Here is a 26,740-nt window from a genome sequence, read left to right on the forward strand (position 1 = left end):
TTTAAAACGACGTGGTACCAAAGTCTTTTTCATTGTGGCTTCATTCTCTATTTATAGGGGAAGATTAACCCTAGGACTTGGTGTTAAAATTCCTAGGATACCCCAAAGCATGCTTAAATCAAGTGAGGATCTGGCAGAGCTGGCAATGATCCAACTTGGGTTGTTGGCTGAGTACCCGGCATAATCCCTCTATAGAGGCTAAATGACAGACAGGATCTGTAGAGCAGGAGGGCGGTCAGCAGGATCGGCTGTAGTAGCACTGATCCCTCCAGGCGGATCCTCGAGGCAGATATCACGGTCAGAAGTCACATGAAAGTAGGGGACAGCTGGCTTCAAAAATATCTTCTCTCCTTTTGTTCGCTCTCGAAATGCCAATCCACTTGGCATTTTCATTTTGCTCAGCAATCTCCTTATGTCACGACATTTCCTTTTCTCTTTTCCTTGCTCTCAATTCCTTCACATCACCAAACAAATACCTTTCACACAAAGCAACACCACTTACAAAATAGAATGTCGTGACAAACTTAATTCTACCACATGCAACTATATGCTCCTAAATGCATCTACATGGTCCTAAATGAGCTCTTAGACATTCAATAACTTTAGTGAAAAGGTTCCAAAATGTGACCTTTTTACGGAGTTATCATTTGCTTTCACTTATGTCTTATATAAGAGGACAATAACATATTTGGGGAGTAGGGACCTCATGTTCTACAAAAAGTGAGGTCCGCATAGATTCCTGATGTGGCAAGCGCCTCACGTTATGCAGATCGCAAGTTTTGCAGAATTCCAATAAGCTATTTTGGTATCGATACTCCTTCAGTATCGATACGAGTAGTGATAATCTAAATGGCTATATTTTTGTATTTCATTGGTTCGATTAACTCAACATATTTTTTATTGGTTTGATCAACTCAACATATTTTTTTATTAATATAATTTTTTTTAAACATTACATAGTTTTTGTTAATACACGCGTTAACATCAGGATCATCGTACGACATCCATAAGAACTACACAAAATTTTTGTAAACTAAGTTAGATAAACTCAATTTAAAAAACAGATGATTTTTAAATTAAAAATGAAATTGATTAAAAATATTACCCCATCTCTCTTGTCGATGAACATTCTAAAAATATTAATATTGTCATATCATAAAAACATCAGGATCATCTCTCTTGTTGATAGTCTCACATGAGATAGTGGACCACTCCATTTATCATTCATACAAAAAATATTATTATTGTCATATCATAAAAACGTATAATATAAACTTGGTTTATCTTTTATAAACTCAGAAGTAGTGGAAAGTCGAATAGGGCCGGTTGTTTAAAACTTGGACGTAAAAACGACATTCGAAACCAAGCCCGCGACTGTAGCAACATAAGATTCCCTTCTATGACATGTTTCTCCGGATCGATGGTTTTTAGCTCCTTAGAGAGAATGCTAAGATTGTCGATCCCCAACTCGTATTTTTAAATTGCTAAAATTTGCATAGATGAGGTAACCACATCAAATGCACTTTATTTGTGGGATTTGTCTTGCATCAAGATCCTCAATAACTCATAAATTATGGACACGAGTAAATAACTGCAAAAAAATAATAATTACCTATAAGAATTTATAATAAAATAAAATTTTAAAATTATAAATAACAAAATGTGTACCAATTTTCTTCGACGACAGCAGTTATAACCACTTTGTCAATAGACAAACCAAGATGAAATGTAATATCTTGTAGGGTAATAGCAGTCTTGCCACATGAAAGATGAAACATATATATTTTCAGCCTCTACTTTTCTAGCAACACGCTTATCAATGGAAGATGTAACGTCAATTATAGTGCTGATGTGGCCAAAATCAGTTTCATGCAAATACAAAACAAGATCCTCATGAGGTGGTCTCGTGATACGGTTATGGTAACAAGTCAACGCACGTTCATATCCCTTGAAATTAAAATTTAAAAATAATAAACAATTAATTAAATACATAAATAACAATTAATAAAAATTAACTAACTAAATAAAAAAAATAAGATTTTACCTCAGGATTTCTCCGCCAAAAGTCGAAAACATGTCTCTAATTCAATCTAAGTAATCCCTCCATAATATTGAATATTCGAACTTTTGAACTAATAAATTGCTAAGAAAATATAGTAGACAAGTAGACAAGAAGAAGAGAGAGATGTGTGAAAAATATTAAGAATGAAAACCTATTTATAGTAGTCCTCGCACCTCTTCTGAAGCAAGAATTCAATGAAACTCGCGCGCTGCAAAACGCGACATCATTCAGAAAGACACGATTTTGATTCAAATCAATTCCAACCAGAGGGGATCTCACTATTTGCAGCACACGAGATCCTAGTATATTTGACTCCTATGTGCAGCACATGAGATCCTAGAATAATTATTAAATAATAAAATGATAAGATTGATAAAATTAAAAAATAAATTATCAAAATAGAATCTATCATAATTTGGTGGTCATATTACTTATTGAAAACAAACATTTGATCGTTGAATTAATTTTTTTTAAATAATATAACACGAAAAAAAATAAAATAAATTAAACAATATAACATAGATCAGAGCATAAATATTAAATAGCCTGGCATCAAAGTGTTCAACCCCAATCCTTGAGTTCCTCGAGGAAACGAGACCTCATCAAGTTATAGTGATATGATACAAAAGCAACGAATATGAAAAATAGCATGTCAACTACCTGCTGTCAATTGCGCTGTTAAATTTAATCAAGTAGATTAACATTTACCTCTTGCACGAATTAAGTGACATTTTTAATAAAGAAATTATTATTATTATTTTTAAATTTGAATTTGAATATTATAAATATTAGGAGTGTAATCATTTAATGTTAAAAGATTAAAAGTTATGTCTAAACCGATACTACTTTATACCTAGCTCGTATTAAAAAAATCAATGTTTTCAAAACCGGACCGGATATTGAACCGGTGAAGGTACTGGTTCACTGGTTCAACTGAGTTCAACTGCGGTTGAACCAGATTTTATATAAAATAATATATTATTTTAATTTTACATAATATTCAAAGCAATATTAATATATATGTAACACTTTTTTTAAGTTTACAATATTAAAAGGTATAAAAATATCACAAGTCATAACATGTATAAATGAAAAACCATAAAATCAAGTGAAACAAAATGATTCAAATCAACTACAACATAATGTTTAAGGTAATACATATTAAATAATAAATATAATTATATAACTATAATCAAAAAATAAAATTGAGGTTTAAAAAAATCTTAACAAATGATGTTATTTGGTTTAATTGTTTTAAAACAAACAATCCAACATGGCTAAGAAACATAGAAGAGTATCCCAAAAGTTTAAAGAGTAAAAATATGAGAACAAAATAATCCACATGACTAAGAAGCATAGAAGAGCATCCCAACTTACTTCTATAAATAATAGAGGTAATTTGACATTTAAAATCATGGAGTTACTTCTATAAATAATAGAGATAATTTGACATTTAAAATCATGAAGCCTTTTGGTGAGCACAAAGCGAACTATTCTTTCACTTCAATTGAGCTCAAATTTTAGGCTTCAATCGAACTTCTAAATTTTTTTTGAGTTCGAGCCTTTTGGATTTCAAGTTTTAATATTATATTTCGAGTTGAAAATTTTTAGCTCGTTAGTTTTTGAGTCGAGTTGAGCTTACTTTTAAAGTTTTCGAGTTCGAGTCGAGCTCAGCAATACTCGAATTTGACTCGGCTCGTTGAACAAACGACGTTGTTTGGTTTAATTTTTTTTAAAGAAAAAAAGTGAACCGGCGGTTCAAACCGATTTTGCCGATTTTCAGCCGGTTCTCCCCGATTTTTCCGCCGGTTCTTCCGGTTCTTTACCGGTTCTGTACTAAACCGGTTTTGGAAATTAACCGGACTGGACAGGCCACCGGTTCACGGTTCAACCGATCGAACCGGCCGATCCGGTCCGATTTTAATAACATTGAAAAAAATTACACCTCTTAACTGAGTTGGTACCGTTTAAATTTCAATATACGCCTTTAAACTTCATGGTATTTCAACTCATTGAACCAACAAAAGATCCAAGACGAAAAATGCAAAGCACAACAATAATTGCGAACCCGCTGTTTCCAAACACAGTATTAAATGCAGCAGCAGCAGCCCTACTCTCCTTTCTTCTTCTCTTTCCCTTCACCAAATGGATCATCATCTCCTTCTTCAATGTCCACCCCTTACCCTAACTATCTTAGGTCTCGGCTATTCCATCGCTATGGCCCACGGTTTCGTTGTCCTCCTCTCCACCATCCTCCTCGCCTCCTACACCTGCTGCCGCTCTTCTTCTTCCTCCCCACGCGCCTTCTCTCCCAACACCACCGCCGCTGCCAACCCTGATGGAATCACCCTCTCCCCAGGATCATTTTCATCGCCGAAGACGACGACAACGACAACTACGTCGTGGGACTCGACCAGGCCGTTATAAAGTCTTACCCTAAGTTCCAGTTCAGTAAAGATCAATCTTCCATCGCGGATCCGGAAACGCTAACGCAACGTGTACGATTTGTTTGTGCGAGTACAAATATTCGGAGACGATGAGGATGATGCCCGAGTGCAGGCATTATTTTCATGCTCCTTGCCTTGACGCTTGGTTGAAACTCAACGGTTCTTGTCCCGTTTGTCGGAACTCGCCGCTCCCTACTCCGCTGTCTACGCCTTTGTCTAAAGTTGTTCCTTTGTCTCAGTACGCCGCGGATCGAAGGAGTCGGAGGTGACTTCTTTTGGTGGTTCATTTCTTGTGGGTTTCGATCAAAGAAGGCATTTGTATATGCATAATTGCACCGATTTTTCACTTGTTTTCTGTTGTTTATTTCAACGAGACACTGATTTGACTGCTATATTGCTTTGGTTCAAATTCTTTATCAAGCAGTTGAGATTTGACAAGAACTAATGGACTGAAAGAAAGAAAGAAAGAAATCACTTGTTTTTCCCAATTATGCTAAACTAAAGTACGATACAGAGCAGAGAAGCTTCTGTTGCTTTGCAGCATATGCAGAAACTCAAGTTGTGTAAAGAATATGTATTCTTTTTCTTAATGAGAACGTGATTGAAGCTCTCTCAAATCCCAAAGTATTTTGAAGGTAACCTAACTTGTTTAGGAAGACAACTCTGGGGATTGATGCTTTGATTGACATGTGATTCGTAAAGAAGCGTTGACTTGGCCATCACAATGCTTTCTTCAAAGCACCCGTGTGCCCTATGCTTAAAATCTTCCCATCTTCCTCTTGCTTCAACATATGTTTATTGTTAAAATATACGACCTTTGCTAAAATTCATCTTCTACTTTGTTTATTAAGATTTACTTGTATTGTACATTAAGCAACTCTTTTCCGAGTTAACTCAATAGATAGTCTTTTATTTGTTAGAATGAATTGCCTGTTGGAGAGGTTACTTCTCATTCTCGATAAGATAAAGATGGCTAAAGAATATGGCTTAGCGAAGATGGGGACATGGAAAAGTGTTCATAGGATTATTTTTATATTGGGTGCCTGTGTTGTTCTCGTTTCTGTATCTACCTTGTCTAGATCTTATTCCATTATATCTATCCTGGTTACTGATTTCTTCTGCAATGTGAACCCTTCCAATCCCAGTAGAAACGGAGGCGGAGTGAGTGCGAATTTTGAGGTTGTCATTCAGAAAATCCGACAAGAAATGGATGAGTTGAGGAAAGGTATGTCGAAGGAGTCATCGTCGTCGGAAATATTGCTTAAACATGGTCGTTTCCTAGCTGATATTCTTGGTTTAATCGAGTTGATGCAGGAACCGGTGCGGGAAAATGAGAACACGACCGTCAACCATCCTCTATTGAAACCGATTCATCAATCCGATGGGCCTGCTGATTACTTCTTTATCGAAGAGATCCGAAAGTATGTTCAGGTCAAGCCGAACAGATTAGGGAAACAGAACTTCATGGGAGCTAATGGCACATTCACGAGCATTGGTCACGCTTGTTTCGCAGTGAAGGAGTAGCTCGAAGAGTACATGGATTTCGACGTTGGTGAAATCTGCAACGACGATTGGAAACTAGCTCAGAAACTAATGGTTCACGGCTGCGATCCATTACCGAGAAGGCTGTGCCTCGTGAGAGCTCCGAGGCTATACACTCAGACGTTCCCCATCAACAAGTCCATATGGAAGCTGCCCGATGATCGAAATGTTCGATGGAGTGGATACAGATGCAAGAACTTCACTTGCCTTGCAAGCAATGCCACCCGCAAAGGGTTCTTCAAATGCGCAGATTGTTTCAATCTGTTACAACGCGAAATGCCAAGATGGATCCAAACGGTCTAATTAGACCCTGAAACAAACACAACAGCAGATTTCTTAATACCCGAAGTGCTGGAAATCAAGCCCGGGGAGATCAGAAATGGATTAGATTTCAGCGTAGGAACCGGGACATTTGCAGCAAGGATGAGGGAGTTCAATGTGACGATCGTTTCAGCAACCATCAACCTCGGGGCAAGTTCAACGAGATGATAGCTCTTTGAGGATTGGTCCCTCTTTATTTGACAGTAAACCAGCGGCTTCCGTTCTTCGACAACACCCTGGATTTGATACACACGACGAGGTTTCTGGATGGTTGGATCGATTTGGTGCTTTTGGACTTCATGTTGTTTGATTGTGACAGGGTTTTGAGACCAGGGGGACTACTTTGGATAAACAGTTTCTTCTGTTTGAAACAATAATTGGAGGATTACATGGTGGCATTCAATGTGCTAAGGTATAGGAAACATAAATGGGTTGTGGTTCCGAAACGAGATAAAGATGATGGAGAGGTGTTCTTTTCCGCTGTGTTGGAGAAGCCGCCAAGGCCATTCTGATAAACATATGTATGGAATTGGATTCAGTTCTTACCCCATAAATTTCATGTTAGAAGCCTTAATTTCTTTCCAGAATTCAAGTTTCTTTTTTGGTTTGTAGCTGCCAACTTCGAATTATTACATGCCCCAACTAATTTATGACTGTTGTATTAAGACGAACAAGTTATTCGAATTCGATTTAAATATATTTGTGATGTCCAGTGAAAAGGCGATTGGAATGCAGCTACTTTTGACCTTCCAAATGTGATAATACCTCAATTTAATCCCTTAAAATAATAAAATTGTAAGCTTGTATGATCAAAGTACATTTTTAATAATTCAATTTTAACCCCCTTCTTTTTACTGTCTTTTGATCCAAATATCATCTTAAAAAATTTCGTATCCAAAATAATACACTTTTTTAGGTTATTTCCCAATTGATACTTTTTTTGTGCCACATATTTTTTAGTTTAATAATAGAAGTGCTTCACGTCAGACACGCTTTCGAAGGCGCTTCCTATCAAAAGTATCTTCACCCATGTGGCATTACTGTTGTGAGAAAATTGGGCCAAAACAGAAGAAACAAAAATAAGGGTCAAAATATTTAAGAAAATTATGTATTTTGTTCAAAAAAATGTACTTGGTATGTGTCAAAACCATATATTTATATGAGCACGAGCTGAAAAATAATAGATGTACATGTATTAGTCTTATATTTAATTATTGCGTAAGTATATGTTTAAAATATATATTTAAACATTTGAAAAAAGTAATTTATAAATGATATGAGAATTGAGAATCTCATTATCAAAGTTGTTAAGTTTGAGCGGTTAAAAAGTAAATCCTAAACTTAATTAGACTCAAGCTTTGACTCTGTGTGTTTTGGCCTTTTGAAATATTGAGATCTCAATATCTAAAATTGTTTTTGACTATTGTATCGATATAGGTCTGATCAAGTTTAGGACATGCATTTGAAAACTCAATATCAACTTGATTTGTCATGAAATTCTTAAATTTTATATTGTTTAGATATTTTTTCAAGTGTCTAGGGGTAGAACTCCTGTAAATTTTTTTATGTTCAGTAGATTAATATTTTAGTTCATTTAAAAATAAGTATTTGAATTTAAAAAAATACAAGAATTTACTAAATATTTAATCAAGTAGGGGTTGAGTTAAAGATGGTTAATACAATGTTCTCAATTTTTTGGAATAATAACAATAGGTTACTGTAAGTTTAAATATTAGACATATTAGACACTGAATTTCAAGTTTAAATACTCAATAAGCCATTGTATTTTTCTTAAAAAATTCGATATTCCAGCCTCTACCAATATCTAATCTTGACTCCGTCCCTTCAAGTGTCTAAATATATTTTTTTAAACATGTACTTATTTAGTGATTTAAAATAAAGTTTATACATGCATATTGTTATTGTTGTTCGGTACGTCTTGTACTCATGTAAATATGTGTTAAAAACACATGTCATACACATTTCCTATTTTTGAATAAATTTTTATTATACCTTTTTGTCAGGATTTTCGTTGCTCTATCAATCAATCAAATAAGTTGCTAAGAGGGTGTGAATTGGCCAAATAAAATTTTTAGGGATATGGAGAGAAAGGATAGGAAATATGCACAACGATTTATTATGGTTCGACTTTTAAACCAAGTCTACAACCATTAACTTAGTTCCACACTTAGGATTTTCTAACAAATTCACTAAAGATGTTCTTTCTTTTTCTAAGCTCAAGAGTCACATTTACAAATCTCTATCTTTTCAATGGCTAAGGTAGAATCAAGACCCCTTTTACAAAATGATATAAAGAAATGTAAACAAGAAAACCTCTAAAGAGTAGGTGCTTACAATTTAAGCTAAAGAAACACTATTGTAACACCCATAACTTGTACACATCTTGAAATAAGAGTTAAAGATGTTACCTTAACATTTCAGACATTACTATATAAAAGCCTTCAAATTTTTGTTTCATTTAAAACATTCCCTTTTTCAACTTTAAAGTTATTTATTTAATCACGAAAAATCATAAAATAAATGTTTATCATTCAAAACATATCCGGTTTTATGTAGCAATAGGCAGTTCGATGTTGTTTAACAAATTATATAAAATTACTTAAACACTACTTAACTTAAAAATCATTTAATATATATATATATATATTATTCATTCATCCTTTTAGATATACTTAAATGTAGCTAAAATAAGATGACCCTAATTTACTATTATATACCATTTAAAAACAAATCTGATAAAGCAACATACTGAAATAATATACATGCCACTAATAATTCAAAGAGATGTCTTACTGATATTGATATTAGGTATGATTTTCTGAAAAGATGCTCAAGAGGCTCCTCACTTCACGTTCCTTTCTCTATCCGAACTTAAGAATGAAAATCATCACGCGCTAAGCAATACTTAGTGAGGCAGTAACCCATGTTTCAAAAACCATTTTCCAATTCAAGAGTGATATAAAATTTATTTTCTTAAAATGGTAAATGATATTATAAAATATCATATCATATGAATTATGTTTCATTATAACAAATTTAAAACAAAAGATTTTTTTTGTGAATAGTGAACAGTACCGTGAACAGTTAACAATGTACTGATGGATTGTTACAGTGACGTGAATAGTGTACTGATACACAAAAACATCAAATTAAAATTGTGTATCGATGCACTGCTATGCTATAGTAACTGCTACAGTAATTTCCGAAAAAATACATAAAACTCATAAAAACTTAACCTTTCTTCACTATAAGGTTACCATTTTGTTTCCAAATTTATTCAACAAAACAAATTGAACATTATTAATTACATGCCACTATCTAAGTCAAATTCCATCATAGGATGTCTTACTGATATTGAAATATACTCCTCGATGCTTGATGTCAGTTTGAACTCTTTATTCCACTACTGGCTTTTTACCTACGCGTGAAAATCATCACACGTTAAGTATAAACTTAGTGAGGCAATTAAAACAATAAACAGTGCAATACAATTCATGCATGAATTTCAATGTCAAATTCAAATTGCCATAAAATCATGTTACCAACATATCCAATATTTTTCCATGATCAAAATAAGATAAAATCTCTTACCATTTATCCCATAAGCTCGTAAGCTTATTTTACCGATACACTTACCATTATTCCATAAGCTCGTAAGCTTATCTTCCAGTTTATCATTTATTAACCAATAAACCATACCCCAAAGTATAATTGTATGAGGAACCCGGTAAAGGAGTCAAATGTTGCACCGAAATGCTGAGGTCGAGCTTTGCTCACCTAATAATGCACCGTAGTGATGAGGTCGGACTTTACCCACCTAGTACACCGTAGTGTTTTATACCGTGTCTTCAGTAGACACTTTGAGGCCTGCACTATGTGCCTTCTCTAGACACTCTAGTGCTACCTAATAGCAGCTGCTAGACTCTATGGCATGCCATTAATACCACTGATCCTCAATAACAAACTTGGGCATATAGTCAATTTTATATGATCTCTATCCATGACAAAGTATATTATCATAATTTAACAATGGGTAGTTCATACCCAAAATAACATTCATGGTAAAATATCACATTTTCTAAAAATCAATGTATTATAATTTCATACTCTGACATATCAATGTCATGTTAATTTATAAAAAATATGATATAATATCATGCTGATATAAACAAGGTCGACTTATTGCAAGTCTTCCTGATGATGTATAAAACATCCATGTATAGTTTCATGCATGTATTGCACTCACCTTGACACTTTATATCTTTCAAAATATGTGCCTCACTATTGTCCACAATAAACCCTTTTTATACTTGACTTGCTTCAATCGCAAATCAATCATGATCTGTATAAATCACAAATTTATAATGATACATATGTTAGTATTGTACTAACATAAACATATCCCATAACAACTCCACAATATACTTGGAACTCATTTTCTATCAATATACTTTAACACTTATTAATTCATTTTAATATTGGAACCGACTTTTCCAATTTACACAAAATGGTCCTCTACTATTTTATCACTTAAATTCTTAATACAAAAAATTTCAGCATTGAAATTATTACCATTCAAATGCTTTTACAAAAGCATAATTACAATAACCACTCCCAAACAACTCAAAATTTTCATTACAATGACCAAACTTTCTAAACTTCCCAAAATAATCAAATTTCATCTTTAAACACTCGTTTTAATTCCCAAACAACAATTTCCAACATAGTACATCAATTATATATAACACTTACACAATAAGCCATTAATTTTCTAAAATTGTCAAATTGATCCATAGCTCTACAAAAATTACAAAATGGTCCCCAAATTTTTCTATGGCTTGTAGAATACTTCATTCATTATTTCCAAGCCTTAGTGTTGACCCAATTAGAGTAGGGTAAGGACTTTATATTTTTCACTGGTGCCTAGTTGAATGGTTTAGGATGTGTTCTAATGTAGAAGGGTAAGGTTGTAGCCTACGTGTCCTATAAACTTAAGCCTCATTATCGTAATTATCCTACCCATGACCTTGATTTAACATCAGTGGTGTTCTCCTTGACAATTTAGCGACACTACCTCTTTGGAGAAAAGTGTTACATCTTCACTAATCATAAAATCCTTAAGTATCTTCTGACTCAAAAAGAGCTAAAACTCATACAGTGAAAATGGGTTAAGTTACTTAAGGATTATGACTGCGTGATAGATTACCACCCAAGAAAGGCTAATGTTATGGAAAACACCTTGAGCAGAAAGTCGATGACAAAATTGTGAGCTCTTCTAGCGTGGTTGAGTTTATCCAGTAATGGTGGGTTATTAGCTGTGTTACGAGAGGAGATAGATTTGGTAGGTGAAACCAAAAGGTTGCATAGTTTAGACGACTGGTTGATGACTCGATTTGAGCAAGTTCGTCATGGTGAGACTCTAGGTTTCGAGCTTCGTGATAGAAATGTGTTGTACTTCAGGGGTTGATTGTGCATACCCACAGATGCCCAATTGCACGATAGGATCCTCTATGAGGAACATTGTAGCCCATTATCAGTACACCCAAGCATTAATAAGATGTACCAAGAGCTTCATCAATTGTTTTATTGGCAAGGCATGAAAATGGAACTGTCAAAGTTTGTCGTTAGATGCCTAGTATGTCAGTAGGTTAAAGCGGAACACTAAGTTCCATTAAGTCTGCTTCAGTCCATTCAGATTCCTTATTGGAAATGGGAAATGGTAACCATGGACTTTGTGAACAGGTTACCAATCACCAGACAAAGACATAACATAATTTGTGTCATATTAGATCGTCTAACCAAATCAGCTCACTTCCTTTTAGTTAGGATGAACTTTACCTTAGAGAGGTTAACTCAGTTGTACATCCGTGAGATAGTGAAGTTACACGTCGTACTGACTTCAATCATTTTAGATAGAGACCCTCGATTTACTTCCCGCTTTTAGAAAACTCTTTATGATTCCTTACGCACCAAACTACACTTTAGCACAAATTTTCATCCTCAGACAGATGACCAATCAAAGCAAGTTATTCAGATTCTTGAGAACATGCTCAAGTGTACTATCATTAATCTAGAGAGTAGTTAGGAGGACCACTTACTGTTAGTGGAGTTTGCCTACAACAACAGTTCTCAGTCGAGAATTCAGATGGCTCCGTATGAGGCCCTGTATGGGGGTAAGTGTAAAACTCTGCTTTGTTTGACAAAAATCAATGAGGTTAAAAAGTAGGCCTACACTTTATCATGGACTCAAAGGAGAAAGTTCAGTTAATTTAGAGCTAGCTAAAGTAAGCTTCAAACAAATAAAGAACTTACGCGGATTTGAAGCGTAAGGATATCGAGTTCTTAATTAGGGACAAGGTGTTCCACAAGGTTTCCCCTCAGAAGAAACTATTTCACTTTGGGTGCAAGTGAAAGTTGACTCCTCACTTTATAGGACCATATGAGGTACTTGAGAGAGTCGGGCCATTGACTTGCGTATTTAGCCTTACCATCAAAGTTAGAGTGTATCCATAATATGTGTCGTGTATCCATGCTCAGGAGATACCAATTTGATCCTTCGTACGTCATACTCTTGGAGAATATTGAGGACAACCCATATAAGATCTATACAGAATAATCAATCAGAATCTTGGCAAGTCAAGTGAAGGAGTTAAGGAACATGATGATTCATTTGGTAAAGGTGCTATGGAGGAACCATGGCATCGAGAAAACAACTTTGGAAATCAAGGAGGACATGCAGCTTCAGTATCCTCACCTATTATATCTATATAAATTTCGAGGATGAAGTTTTATTTAGGAGGGCAAAGTTGTAACGCCCCGAATTCTAAGTTAGGAGTTTTGGGCTAACTCGATTTGGGCCTTGAATTAATTTCCTAGTTTATAAAAAAAGATTTGACCCAATATTTAGTGAATTTGGGCTTAGGTTGAGCCCAATAATGGATAAAAAAGGATATTTTTGGTTTGCAACCAAAATTAAGATGGCCAAGGAAGCAATTTTACCATTATTCAAAATAAAGGTTGAAACCCAATTAAGATTGGTGATCTCACGTCTGGCACCCTTATCTTTTTCTTCAAACTTTTTTTTGTTTCTAGTTATTCTTCTTCTTCTTCATTTTCCTCTAAACCTTGAGCCATCAATGGTAGAAGCTTTATTGCATTCAGACCCTAGTTTAGTAACTTAATGGTAAGAATCAAAATCACCATCTCTAGAGCTTCCTTTTGAGACCATAAAATAAAGTTTGGCCATGGTTTTAGAAAATGGTTTTATAGGAGGTTTAAGGTGCTTGGAAGATTCAGTCCATTTTTAGTGATTTATAGTCTTAGGAAGTGTTCCTAAACCCTTCATAACCCCTAAATTCATTTAGTAATCATATCTTGTTCTTATTGTCTAATGAGAGAGGTTGGTGAAAGCTCCAAAGCAAAGGGAATGAGAAACTCACTCTTGGTTGGGTTTTTGGGAGCTTTCAGCAGTTTAAAACATTAGGTAACTCACTTGTAACTCAATTATACCATGTGTGGATCATTTAGATGAGATTTGGTAGGTTGCATAAGCTTGAAATATTTTCATGGTGGATTCATAATTTGGGTGTTATAGCATGTTTTAAGACCTCTTTATGACCCCTAAAATCTGATAAAACACTTAAACATCAGTTGGGGACCTCACTAAGTCTTTTGGGGTAGAAAGATAGGATTTTTTGTTCCAAAATAGGACACTTCGTATTAAGGGTATCAATACTGCAAGAAGAGTATCGATAACGTTCATCACTCAGGCATAAACTAGGCAATTTTCAAAGGGTAGTATCGATATTCATCAAAGGATTATCGATACTAGGGCTACGATTTTGATACTGACCAAGAAGGTATTGAGACTAGTATTCCAATATACGAATTTGGTATTCATACTCACATAGAGTATTGATACCAAGATGGGGGTATCGAGACAAAAAGGTTGGTGTCGATACTGAGGTTATTTTTTAGAAACATCGAACCTAAATTTGGCATCAATACTCAATCCAGTTCGATACCCCAGTGTCAGAGTATCAATACTCAGCCAAAAGTATCGATACCACCTTGCCCAAATAGCCTACATCAGTCAGATGATATTTTTGACACCGTTTTCGCCCGGGCGGGGAAAACCTTAATACGACTTAGGGGTTTTCTTTGAAAAGGTTTTGAAATATGATAAGTTCGAATACCTAAAATTTCCTTTTAAAAGATTTTTTAAGAAAAAATTGTTTTAAAAGATGCATTAATCTATGTGTAACCAAATATTCATTCTTTTTTGTAATAAAAAAGGAGTTCGGGGATCGATTACGTGTGGGGAAGGATAAGCACCCCGACAACACCCAAAATTGGTACCCCACCGATTATAAATTGTCTCTAATAATGGAAATCTAAGAATTCGAATACAAATTTAAGTTACGATCCCATTATTCCAAATTCAACCATGAAATTTTTATTGAATGAAAAATTCTAAGGAGAAATATAAAATGTTCCAATATTTCCAATCGAAGAGAAAATAATCCCTAAAATACTTTAGGATGAATATTTCTATTTCCAACTGAAATAAAAGGAATATAATAATTTCTCCCAATAATTCAAGATTAAACAATTTGATTAGACCAAAATAAGAAATTAAGCCAATTTATCCAAATTATATTTTATTAGAAAAGATAAGGGATGTTCAATTATTTAAAAATATCAAGACCAAATCCTTAATAAAAATTAGATGAATTATCTTAATAAGTTTAAATAAAAGAACATTTCATTTCCCTTTAATCTTGATTAATTTTAGCATACTCGATTTTTAGGTTTTTTAGTAGGATATTTATTTATTTATTTTAAAATATCAAAATACAATACTGGGAAACCCCCTTTAATGACACTCATTGCGTGTCATCTATGGGTGCAGATGACACACAAATGCGCGTCATTGAAGTCACCGTCATAAATCTCAGATGACACACAATTGTGTGTCATAAATCTATGACGCGCATTTATGACACACATTTAAGACACACATTTAAGACATATTTATGACGCACATTGCACGTAATTGAAGCCCCCATCATAAATGAAGATGACAAACATTTGTGTGTCATAAATTTATGACACGCATGTATGAATTACATTGCGTGTCATTGAAGCCCCCGTCATAAATTGTAATACCCAAAAAATTTAGATAATGACCAAAATGAAAATTTTGAAAGTTTGATGGTCAAAGAAGAAAATTGGGAAAAGTTTGAGGAAAAAAGTTATAAATTTCCTAAAAATAATTTTATTCCACAAATAGATAGTTTACTCTTGAGAGTGGAGTTTTATAGAAATCATATTTTTGGATTTGAAATTTTAGTAAAGAAAAATTAGAAAGGGTTAAAGTCGGTAAGGAATCGAAAATTCAGATCGAATTGGAATTTTAAAAAAAATTGAAGGATTTTATAAAATGGTTGAGAATATTATTTTAATATTTTAGATCAGAGAAATTTGGTTTGGAAATGTGCAATTTTTCAGATTTAACCGAAACAGTGGAATTTAGTGACTAAAACGCAATTTTTGAAAAGTTCATGTGAAATTTCGGAAATCAAAGTCAAATAAATTCATCTTTGACTTTGAAAGATGATAAGGATGAGTTCTCATGGTTTTATGGTGAATAGGAAGATTCATTAAGGGTGATTTGGTATTATCCCAATTAAATGAAAATTTTATTCATTTAAGTGAAATATAATGTAAACTAAGATGAAATGCACCCAACATTTCATCCAAATTTCTCATCTTCTTCTCCAAGCTGCATGGGTTTCTCCAAAGGTGAGAGTAAGTTTCAATTCAATTTTTAAGCAAATTCATTTGGGTTTTAAGTTTTCGTAAAATAGAAATTGTTATATGCGAAAAACACTATCATTTGGTATCAATATTACATAATAATCTTGTGGGTGTTCAAAGATCCCAAATTCTACAGTTTGTGTTTATTTAAGGGATCGTGAATTTGATGATGAATCTTGATGTTTTTGAGGTAGTAGATTCATATTCAAGCATGTATGATGATTAGAACATGTTTAATTTTTCTAAAACTTGTTCTTTAAGTTTTAGCCATGGATTGTTTGAGTGAGAAAAATTATGGAAAAATTATATATGGGTTGGAAATGATGAAATAAGTGTTCAACAAGCTTTATAAAATTTGAGGACTATTTTTTAATTTTTGAAAAGTTGGGGGACCAATTCGACAAGTTTGGAAAAGTTGTAAATGGTTGTATAATTGTTTAGTAGTTGATGTACTACACTGGAAAATGATGTATTGTAATTTAAATGAGTGTTTAGATGTGAAATATAACTATTTTGGAAGTTTGAAAAGTTTGGTGATTTAAGTACAACACTTGAATAATTGGGGTACTTAAATGTAATTATACTTTTGTCAAAGCATTTGAATGGTAATAATTCCAATGCTGGAATTATTGGTATTAAGAATCTAAGTGATAAAATGGTGAAGGACCATTTTGTGTAAATTGGAAAAGTTGGTTCCAATCTTAAATGGAATTATTAAGTGTTAAAGTATTTGGTGGTAAATAGTTTCAGGTATGATTATGGAAATGTATTTATGTTAGTACAATACTAACATATATATAGATATAAATATATATTTTGTACAGATCGTGATTTACTCGGTGTCCAAAGCAAGTCAAGTATAAAAAGGGTTTCTTGTGGAACATAGTAAGGCACATATTTTGGAATTTATAAAGTGTCAAGGTGAGTGCAATACATGAATGAAATTATACATGGATGTTTTATACATCATCAGGAAGACTTGCGATAAGTCTACCTTATTTATATCAGCATGATATTATGTCATTTTTTTATAAATTGACATGAAATTGATATGTCACAGTATGAAATTATAATGCATTGATCATGAATGTTATTTCGGGTATGAAATGCCTAATGTTAAATATTGATAATATATTTTTCCATGGATGGATCAAATAAAATAGACTGCACGCCCAAGTAAGTCAATGAGGGACATGGTATAATTGGCATGCCATTGAGTCCAGCAGCAGGCTGCATATTCGGGAATACACTAAAGGATACCTAGTGTGTATGGTGGGCATGACCTTATGTGTCATATTCAGGATTGTACCTAAGGATACCTAATACAGATGGTGGACACGACCTTATGTGTCATACTCGGGATAACACTACGGTGTTTATATTTGACTCGTATACCCAGGGTCCTCAAGGTGTTATATTGGGCTATTGTTTATGGTTTATGATTTATTGCTTAATAAATGGTAAGTATGCAAATAAGCTTACGAGCATATGGAATAAATGGTAAGTATTTTGGTAGAATAAACTTACGAGCTTATGGGATTAAATGGGTAGCATATTGGTAAAATAAGTTTTTAGCTTATGGGATTAAATGGTAAGTATTTTGGTAAAATACGCTTACGAGCTTATGGGATTAAATGGTAAGTATTTTGGTAAAATAAGCTTACGAGCTTATGGGATAAATGGTAAGAGATTTTATCTTATTTTGATCATGGAAAAATATTGAATACGTTGGTAACATTATTTTATGGCATTTTGAATTTGACATTGAAATTCATTCATGAATTGTATTGCACTGTTTATTATTTAAATTGCCTCACTAAGTATATACTTAGCGTGTGATGATTTTCACGCATAGGTAAAAAGACACTAGTGGGATAAAGAGTTCAAAGTGACATCAAGCAACGAGGAGTATATTTCAATATCAGTAAGACATCCTATGATAGAATTTGACTTAGATAGTGGCATGTAATTAATAATGTTAAATTTATTTTGTTGAACAAATTTGGAAACAGAATAATAACCTTATAGTGAAGAAAGGTTAAGTTTTTATGAGTTTTATGTATTTTTCGGAAAATACTATAGCAGTACTGTAGCAGTGCATCAATGCAATGTAGCAGTACATCGATACACAATTTTAATTCGAAGTTTTGTGCACCGGTACACTGTTCACGTTACTGTAGTAGTACATCGGTACACCGTTTATGATAATGTTCACTATTCATAAAAAAAATCTTTTGCCTTAAATTTGTTATAATGAAACATATTTCATGTGATATGATATTTTTATAATATCATTTACCATTTTAAGAAAATAAATTTTAAATCAATATTGAAATGGAAATGATTTTGAAAATTCGGGTGACATCTATAATTTGTATAGGTATAATTATACGGGTTATGGGTGTTATATTTATTGGCATCACAGTTATAGGTTTAGCCGATTCTAGGACTAAACCGTGTTTGTTTTGAGTTAAAAAGTGTATACATGACACTAGGATGTCAAAAGTTACTAATAATTGTATATATACTGTGATGATGCTTATAGGGAGTAAAGGTACTCTCTACTAAAGTATGATGATTTTGACTATGTTTAGATGTTAGAATTAAAGACAAAGGTAATAAATCTGAAAATTTTGAAAAGAAGGTCCAGAGGACCAAACATGACTTTTGTAAAACACCTTAGAAGGGTTGATGTTGTAAGGGACTTTCCTCCATTTATTGTGAAAAAATGCCCCATCTTTCAACGAAGTTTCTGAATTGGAAGAATCCATTAAAAAGTTTGAATGGATTACAAGAAAAGTTGAATCGGATGAAGATCCAGAGGAGATTTTATGAATCTAGTAATGATTCTGAGGTTTCTCCAGGTAAGATTAAATAAGTGAGAAATATTTAAGCTAAGCACTAAATTGTTTAAATCATTGTTGATTTGAGTAAGAAGAAATAAATAAGCGGTATTAAGTTGTCCGCTAAAAGTTTAAAGAAAGTTGAGTTATTAGTGAATCAAATGGTTATGAGTTGGATTGATAATAAATATCAAATCCATAAAATTGGATAGAGTTACCTTGTGAAGGTAACTATGCGAAAATGGATTGTCTAACCTTCCATGCTGCAATGAATTATGGTATAGATTGAAATTGATTCTCAAGAACTTGAAAAGTGTCAAGTTCATAATGATAAGAAAAAAGTAAATTTGTTTACTAGTGTGATTTTAACATTAACTACTACGAAGTTATTGCTACAAAATTGTCAAGTTTTCTTATTGAACGATGTGACCATTGAGACTTTCATTTGAGATGAAAAATGTATCAATTGTTCGGGAATAATTTCTATGGATCTAGAAAAGTTATACAAATTTCCTTAAGAATGAAATAAGGAATTCTAAAGTAGAGATATTAAATTCAATTTGATAAAGAGTGTTATTATGGTGAAAGACCTATGGGTCATGATACAAGTGTTAGACGGATAAATAGTAAATGTTCGATAAAGATTCAAGATTTTTATTACTCGTGAATCTTATGGGATTATCATTAACGAGTTTAAGATCATTTTGATCATGAGTTGGTTGACACTGCACTAAGGTTGAGTTAATGGTCGCAAGAAGCGATTAATTTAGAAAAATGCGAAGAAATTAAAAATTTTAATGATTAATGAAAAAGTTAAATCATCACTAAGGTGATATCAGCAATGGTTGCAATTAAGATGATGTAAAAAGGATGCATAACTTTTCTAGTTAAGGTGATAGATACTCAAGTATCTGAATTAAGATCATATGATATTTCCATAACACGGGATTTTCCATATGTCTTGTAGATTTATTATTTGGGTTACCTCTAGATTGAGAGGTTGAAATTCAATATTTATAGTTATCAAGGCATTGATTCTGTATCTATGGGTTCGTATCGAATGGTTGCAATTGAGATAAGAGAATAAAGAACCAATTGCAAGACTGCTAGATCGAGGATTCTTTAGACCGAGTATTTTACCTTGGGGTGAACCGGTGTTGTTTGTGAAAAAAATGGATCTGTGCGATTATGCATAGATTATGATAGTTAAACAAAGTAACTATCAAGAATAAATATCCTATTATGAGGATTGATGACTTGTTTGATCAGCTTAAAAGGAGCAGCAATGTTCTCTAAAATTGATATTCGAATGGGATATCACTAGTTAAAGGTTAAAGAGGAATATATTTCAAAGATAGTTTTTAGAACACGGTATAAACACTACGAGTTCATAGAAATGCCGTTTGGTTTGAAAAAAAAAATGCTCTGGTAGCATTCATAGACTTGATGAATCAAGTGTTTCAATTTTATTTGGATTAATTTGAGGTGGTCTGTATTGATGACATTTTGGTATACTTGAATACAAAGATAGAGCATGATGCTTATCTTCGTATTGTAATTGAAATACTTAAGGATAAAAAGTTATATGCTAAATTATCAAAGTGTGAGTTTTGGCTATCAGAAGTTGATTTTCTTAGTCATGTTGTCTTGGCATATGGCATAAGAGCTAAAACAATATAAAAAACACAAAAAGAAAAGAAGAAAAGAAGAAAACAAAAAGAAAGAAGAAAAAGAGAAAGAGAAAGAGAAAAAAAAGAAAAAAGAAAAAAGAAAGAATAAAAAGAAAAAGAAAACAAAGAAGAAAAAAAATAGAAAAAGAAAAGAAAAGAAAAAGGGAAAAAAATGAGAGATGATTAAAAAAATATTTCACTGGTGGGAAAAAAATGAGACTAAAGACTTTGAAGTCAACTCTGATGGGTGTCTATTTTATCGAGGAAGAATTTGTATTTCTCATAATGACGAGTTGAAGAAATATATTCTTTCTCATGTATATTATTGTCCACTGACTATGCATACAAGTGGGAACAAAATGTATCAAGATGTATAGAGTCATTTTGGTGGTGTGGTATGAAAAGAAAAATTACTATGTTTGTTGCTACATGTTTGACATGTCAACAAGTAAAAGCTGAGCATAAAGTGCTTTCGTAATTATTGCAACTGATTTCTATTCCAAACTGGAAATAGTAAAGAGTCACTATGGATTTTGTTACAGGGTTACTTTTGACATCAAATAAAAAGGATTCCAATTGGGTGATAGTGACCGGTTAATTAAATCGGCACATTTTATTCTGATGCAAATAGATTATGCATTGGATAAATATACAGATTCTTTTTCCTTAAATTTGTTATAATGAAACATATTTCATATGATATGATATTTTTATAATATCATTTACCATTTTAAGAAAATAAATTTTAAATCAATATTGAAATGGAAATAGTTTTAAAAATTAAGGTGACATCTATAATATGTATAGGTATAATTATACGGGTTATGAGTGTTACATAAATGAAGATGACATACATTTGTGTGTCATAAATTTATGACACACATGTATGACTTACATTGCGTGTCATTGAAGCACACACCATTAAAAAAATAACACACATTCGTGTTTTGTGATTGTATATCGTAAATTATATATATATATATATTGTAGATTGACAAATAATCAAACTAAATCACATTTAATGCCTCCTAATACTAAATATATATATCATATTATATATAAGCAATCCATTTGCATACAATATATTAACATTAAGTTATCAAAAATATTGTAATCATATGTGGATACAAAATATCACGGCATAATAAAGTTTGCCACATAAGATACCCATTCTTTGCGAAGATCATCAATGTCATCATCCGTGTATTCTTCCTTTCGATCGCCAACCTAAGTAAAAATATGAAATAAGTATATAATTTATACTTATTTAAAGTGAAGTATATAACTATCAAAGAGTACTAAAATGGCCAATTTTACATATGCATTCTTTGAAGTATATGTAAAAATAAATTTTACACATTTAATTAGTAAAACTTCCCATATAAATTATATACATTATCACGGAATGAATTCACAGTTTTCAATATTGTTAACAAGTACTTGCATTAATTTGTTTAGAATAGCATCCTACTTCAAGTCTATATGATAGTTGTATGACTAATGTATATTTATGATATGAAAGATGTGTATCAGAAAAGTTTGCTTACATTCTTATTGACCAACACTTCAAGTCCGCTCTCGACTATCACTTTCATGAACTTACAAACATAATATCCACACTCGGTACCTCCCGACTGATGGGGACACTACAAACAGTTTACAATAAACGATTAATCAAAATGAAAGCTTCAATTTAAACAAGGAATGATCGATCAAAGTCCTCGCCAAAACATTGATCCAATTGAGGCTAACCCTTTTGTTAGATCCACTTTGAGCAGTGTACATTTTCATTGCCCTATAAAAATTGATGAAATATATCAAAGAATATACTATAATGTTTCGATAATTTATGTTACGTACGCATCAATAATCTGCTTCAACTACTGATGGACATTGGTGGGCCCCAAGGAATCAAGATAATAACAACTTGTTGCTTTCATATCTATCATCTCCAACACCCAATGTCTTCTATAAAAACCAAAAACCAAATTAAGTTACTAAAATATATTGATAATCAAATGAAAAAAAACCCGGGATTATATTGCACTAGGATGATGTCATTGTCCTTTCTTAGAGACAATCGATCTAGAACGCTTTGAATTGCTTCATCGCTATTTTTGAATTTTTCCTTACGTCTTGATGGCGAGATTACAGACGTGCTCACAAAGAAAATTCCATGATCTCTTTTTGGCCCATTCTTGATTTCCTCAAACAAGTACCTATATATTAACATACAAAAACTAAAATGATTAAATATATTGTGTTTTACTAAAATTAAAATTAAGCACTTACATCATATAACAAGTAATCGTAGAACTGGTGATCTCATCCACAGTAAAAACCACTTCAAAATCTTCCCAAGTTATGTACGTGAAACTCTCGTACCCAAACATATCGTCCTCACATTGCACTTTCACGGACTCCACATTTTTAAGTTGTATATCAATCATATATGCAAACACTTTCAAAACACAGTTGCTTTCAACTCTTAGCCTTGTCCTCATTTGTGCTCTCGTCCTCCTCTTTAGCGGTGTTCCCTCCTTCTTTTCTTTCTTTTTCCCTCTTCAGTGTCCCTTCTCCTTTGTCCTCTTCCTTTTTCCATTTCGGTGTCCCTTCTCCTTTCTCATCTTCCTTTTCAACAAGTTCTCTTTGCCGTTTTTCCCTTTCTTATTATATACTTCATCTCCGTTCACACGTTTTTCCCATCAATGCCAACACTTTTTCCTTCAAAAAAATATAAAGAAATCATTTAAATTAGACCTATATAATTTCTTTAAATAAATGAAAATATTAATTGTAGAACTAGTCATCTCATCCACAGTAAAAACCACTTCAAAATCTTCCCAAGTTATGTACGTGAAACTCTCGTACCCAAACATATCGTCCTCACATTGCACTTTCACGGACTCCACATTTTAAGTTGTATATCAATCATACATGCAAACACTTTCAAAACACAGTTGCTTTCAACTCTTAGCCTTATCCTCATTTGTGCTCTCGTCCTCCTCTTTAGCGGTGTTCCCTCATTATTTTCTTTCTTTTTTCCCTCTTCAGTGTCCCTTCTCCTTTGTCCTCTTCCTTTTTCCATTTCGGTGTCCCTTCTCCTTTCTCATCTTCCTTTTCAACAAGTTCTCTTTTCCGTTTTTTCCCTTTCTTATTATATACTTCATCTCCGTTCACACGTTTTTCCCATCAATGCCAACACTTTTTCCTTCAAAAAAATATAAAGAAATCATTTAAATTAGACTTATATAATTTCTTTAAATAAATGAAAATATTACCAAATCAGAGCATCGAATGACTAGATGTCTAGGCCACTTCACTAGGTACCCACTGCATCTTTAACCTTGTAAATGAACTCGTCATCTAGTGGAAACAGTAGTAAAGTGTCTCCTTTTACACTCATTTTCATCATTACTTCAATGTTTTCACCTGTTATATAAAGGTAAAACTAAGATCAAATGTTTTAAAAATGAAAAAAGAAAACTGATATTTTTTGTAATACCTGATAGATTATGCTTCACTATCGTTCCTTTGGAACTATATTGGAGGCAATATAAATTGCAAGATAACATGAAGTATCCTAAAAATATATAATATTAGTTGTAGTCAAGACTTACATTTAATTCATACTATAATTTAAAAAGACTTACAAGTAATTCCTCGGGTGGATTGTCTTGAAAATATGCTTTGTCCTACCCTTGGAAACTTGCACCTTCAGAAGCATGATTCATTGCTTTTTGTAGTTTCTCTATTGCACCTTCAATTTTGTTGAACCTTTTTTCAATCTTTTTCTTCTCACCATCTAAGTAGTTCTCCACGGTCTTGGGTAAGTAAAAGTATTGGTGTGGGCTTACAAATTTGCCCATCCCTCGTACACGCCCACGTTATTCCTGGGTACCTAGGGCTTGGGTAAGCATGTCATTTGTTCCACAAGCGACCTCTCCTAAAGTTTCTGAGTTCTACATCTCTTCCTGTAGTGAAAGCAAATATTCATATTCAAAAAAGTCAAAGGATTAAAGCTGATAATATCAAACCAGGTGATCCTATCATTTTTGAAAGTTTGATGTTTGTTTATTCAGCTTGCATTGAAGAATGCTGAGCAGTTTATGAACTTAAAAAATAATTCTATAATGGCATATATCCTGAAGGCTAATGCGTTGATTTTGGTGAGTATTCCAACTTATTCTGCACTGTTTGCTTAAAATTACTCTATGAACCAATCACAACTCCATGTGGGCGTACTTTGGGTGATTTTGACTCATTTGCTTTTTAACTAAAGACATTGAATAAGGAGATGCTAAAAATTAGAGTTTTGATTATGAGAAAGAGTGGTCTTTGGTGAGGAGCAAAGAAAGAAAATAATACAACAATAGAATGAATGCAACATACCATTGCATCACAGGACCTATTTTTTCTTACTTATCACAGGTGATCCATCAGATTCTGTGGATATTGAGGTAGAGCTATTGTTCATAATATTTTATAGTAATTGATGGCATGATGAAGACGTTTTATGATTTTATCTTTTGCATTGTTCATAATACTTTATAGTAATTGATGGCATGATGAAGACTTATTTGTAGTTGACTGTTTTTTTGTTGTTGCAACTACTTACTTGTGGGCGAAGAATCTAGTTTAATGAATTATTTGCCAAAATTGATGCAGTTGATGTTGCCACCATCAAACTTGTAGCAAGTATGGAAATAAATAAAGTAGTTTGAAATAAGTAGACATATATATACTAACTTGGTGTTATAACAATAAGATGAAAATAAATAAAGTAGGAATGTTCATAGGAACTTACCATTTTATCAACAACAATCTAGACATTCGGGTCATAACCTCCTTTTTTCATTTGTTTTGCCTTTTTCCACAACAATGCTCTATCTATCTCGTCTTCCTCTTTTCCTGTTTCTTGTATCTAAATTAAAAAGAATAACAATAATGAATTAACATAAACAGATGCATATCTAAACTATTCAATTAATTTACTATATACAATCTCAATAGTTAGCCCAGCATATCCTTTTCTACTCAACCGATGATTGTATCTATGATGTCCACGCATTTTTTAGCTTTCTTACTTGTTTCCTGCATTAGAAACATTAAAACAATCAAGATTGGTTTATAAAACTAATATATATAACAAATACAGACATGAAGAGTTTAACTAACCTCCTACTTCTTTGAAAGTCTTTGCAATACAAAAACCTTCCAGTCATCTATCTTCAAATAAGGATACAAATCCGGAGGGTTGAGCAGATTTGCATTAGGGTAATTCTTAAACTTCTCAATGAATTTCTTATACAGATGATGCTTAAAGTTCTTCCACTTTGTCCCAATGGATTGAAAGGTGTTCATTCGACTCCTTGGATCAAGTTCAAAATTCATCTGAAACAAAAAGCATTAATTAATAAATATTATTTTTAACAAAAAAAAAAAATAAACGGAAGTTAAGACCAGATGTTAGACTTACCAAAATGTATTGCCATAAATATTCTTTTTTTTTCCTTTTCAACATCTCGCCAAGTGGCTTAAGTGATAGACACCATTGATCTTGATACCATGCCCTCAAAGGAAGCAAGTTTCGTTGCTTTAATGCCAATCAGAACATCCTTTTTATTGTAAGTAATGATAACTTTTCCTTTAGTAGTTTTTCCCTTTATTGTCGGACCTCTTTGTTTAGAGTCTTCTTCATGACTCGAAGACTGATCCGATTCTATGGTACCAAGTAGAACCTATTTCAACATGATTCTAATGAAAAAAGTTGTACATTGCTATTTCTTGCAGTTGGGACAAAATTAATAACATATAGAGGTTGAAATAAAAACAAACCAAAAATTAAATATTTTATTTTGCACACAATATTTTAAACTAATATGCCCTCGCCATTCGGGCGTGTGCACAAGAAATCATCATCAAGTTCTACTAAAGGGGAATCTTGTGAAAAATCAAAAGTAGCATGGTATTCTAACATATCATCAGTTTCACCATTTGCTCCACACTTGTACA

General features: G+C 32.8%; 2 pseudogenes; both read left to right on the plus strand.

Annotated features, from left to right (window-relative positions):
- Positions 1–4,144: 4,144 nt before the first annotated feature.
- LOC120215653 lies at positions 4,145–20,193 on the plus strand (annotated as a pseudogene).
- Positions 5,431–11,623, plus strand: LOC120215673 (annotated as a pseudogene).
- Positions 20,194–26,740: the final 6,547 nt, after the last annotated feature.

The sequence above is a fragment of the Hibiscus syriacus genome, unplaced genomic scaffold (genome assembly GCF_006381635.1).
Source record: "Hibiscus syriacus cultivar Baekdansim isolate YM2019G1 unplaced genomic scaffold, ASM638163v2 tig00110151_pilon, whole genome shotgun sequence".
In the NCBI taxonomy this organism is placed as follows: Eukaryota; Viridiplantae; Streptophyta; class Magnoliopsida; order Malvales; family Malvaceae; genus Hibiscus; species Hibiscus syriacus.